Here is a 2,830-nt window from a genome sequence, read left to right as displayed (position 1 = left end):
TATATATATATATATATCAAGTATATGGTTTAAGTAATAGAACGAAGTTCGACATATTCAGTCATATTTTCATAAATGGAGATTTGATAAAATATTTATTCAATTCGCTAGACGATCGTTTCGTACAGAAAGATAATAAATTAATCTTCAGAATCTGAATTGTAAAAGATTACTCATCAGTAGCACAATAAGAAAAAATAAGAACTTAATAAAGAAAATGGTGGACTTTAGAGATACGTGGGTATTGTATTCTTACCAATTTTTAATATGTAATTGTTCTAGGAGTCAGGTCTATTTAAAACACGACTAACGGGTAAAGATTAGGTGATGATATATATTACAAATATAGGTAACTTTCTATAGATTAGGGCAAATGAGCTAGTTTTAAACTCCATATAGAAAGTAAGAAGCAAGTATATTATTTCTTCTCTACCGACAACATGCAGTCTCTATAGAGACATATGGATTTACCGATGTGAAGATCTACTGAGGATAGTAAAATAAACTAACTGCAGTTTTTCTGCACTCACAGAGGTTAGCCACCATTATTAACCGGTAAAAGTGAATACGGTACCCGCTAGGATAATACATCCCTACCAACCTAATTTGGAAATTTACTTTGTAGATATATATATATATATATATATATATATATATATATATATATATATATATATATATATATATATATATATATATATATGTATGAATGTGTATGTATGTGTGTGTGTGTGCGTGTGTGTGTGCGTGCGTGCGTGCTTACTTTATGCAGTAGTCCACTCAGCTGACAAATATGAGTTGTGTGTTTTTTCAAATGGTCAGCTTTGTCACATTCAGTGTGTCACACGGAATTTCCCAGAGGACAATGTGAAGGCTACGCGTGTCTGTGGAGCACTCAGCCACTTGAGCGTTAATTTCATGAGCAGGCTATTCCGATGATTGACCCAATTAGAGCCTTCGTCGTTATTACGACCGAGTGGCACAGTGTATGCGTGGATTTGTGTGGATTCTTCCAAATATTGCCTGGTTATGTAGACTAATTGCGGAGGCGTGTGGCTTAGTGGTTAAAGATGCTGGACTCATGATCGTAAGATTGTGGTTTCAATTGCTGGACCGGGCGACGCGTTGTTGTCTTGAGCAAAAAACTTCATTTCACGTTGCTCCATTCTGCTCAGCTGGCGAAAAAGCGTAACCCTACGACAGACCAGCGTCCCGTTCAGATGAGAAATATATACCCCATGGAAACCGAGAAACTGGCCCTATGAGTTTATATGACTCAAAAATGAACTTTAATGTAGCCTAATTGACTCAGGCTTGTACTGATTCCTTTGTGTGTGTATATATATATATGTATATATATATATATATATATATATATATATATATACATATATATAGAGAGAGAGAAGGAGAGAGAGTCAGAGGGAAAAAGGCATAGATAGATAGATAGATAGATAGATAGATAGATAGATAGATAGATAGATATGTTTCTGTTTCCCTAAATCATTATTGTTGGTCGTTGCCAGATTAATTTCTAATTAGATGTCGACCACTTTCAGCGCACAAATACCTCGACTGGACGAATTAAGATGTATTTTAATCAAAGCATGCGTGTCTAGTTACTGTTGCCTATAAAGGTGTATATGTGTGTCTTTATGTGTGTGTGTGTGTCTTTGTGAATATGTGTGCGTTTGTGTGAATGTGTGTGTTTGTGTGCATTATTGTGAGTGTGTGTGTGTGAGCGCCCATGTGTGTCCTTGTGCATATGCGTGAATGAGTGTATGTCTGTGTGTGTATTATTGTGTGTGTGTGTGTGTGTGTGTGAGTGTGTGTGTGTGTTTGGGTATGTGTGTGTGTGCGCGCGCGCAAAATTTGGTGGTATCCGTATTGTACTTTCGTATTTATCGCACACATAATATTTTACGAGGTGACAAACATTAATCGTCTCCCAAGCCTTTCCTTACTGGTTCATTTGTAACATGCTTTATGGCTTATTGGAACATACCAATAAAATAAGAGATTGCATATCCGGATATATTTTGTCTAAATAGATCATGTAATTTATCATATTTAATCCTATATCAATAGATGGTTGATAGATTAAATGTCCTTTTACGTATGAGGCAAATTTACATCGATCACCGATAACCGATCGTGTCTCGTCCTATTACATATGAGAAACATATGTCACAATTTTAGACAAAAGTATTATTTACTCTGCCAAATGTAAATCCTGCAACCTTTATAATCTTAATAGAGGTGAATATTCTCATTGAGATGAATATTCGGATTAAGTTTCTGTAATTTACGAGAAACGGTGATCTCTTCGGACGTGTGGCCAAGTGGTTAGGGATGTTTTGTTCAGGATAATAAGGTCATGAGTTCGATTTCTAGACCGAGCGACGCATTGTTTCTTGGAGTAGGGCACATCGTTTCACACTGCTCCAGTCTACTCACCTGCAAACTAATACCACCTCAAGGGCATGCTGCCCCTTTCTCTGCATTTTACCTTGTTTTAATGGCCTCTTTTCCTTAGGGCTAACCTGTCTCTTACATTCACCATTCATGCTCCCCGGCACACATACACAGCACATTTCTTACCCTCTCGACTCAAACCGGCTGGTGCAGCCCACTATTCCTTCAGCTGTTGCATTGACGGTGTTCTACTGGGATATTGTGAGGAAGGCTCGAGAGATCTTGCATGTCTGATCGTAACTACATAGGCCGTAGGTACCAATAGCAATTAAGGAAAGCATGATATAGATTACCAGGGCACACACACACACACACACACACACACACACACACACACACACACACACACACACAC

The sequence above is a fragment of the Octopus bimaculoides genome, chromosome 12 (assembly GCF_001194135.2).
Source record: "Octopus bimaculoides isolate UCB-OBI-ISO-001 chromosome 12, ASM119413v2, whole genome shotgun sequence".
NCBI classification, from domain to species: domain Eukaryota; kingdom Metazoa; phylum Mollusca; class Cephalopoda; order Octopoda; family Octopodidae; genus Octopus; species Octopus bimaculoides.
This window is presented reverse-complemented; position numbering follows the sequence as displayed.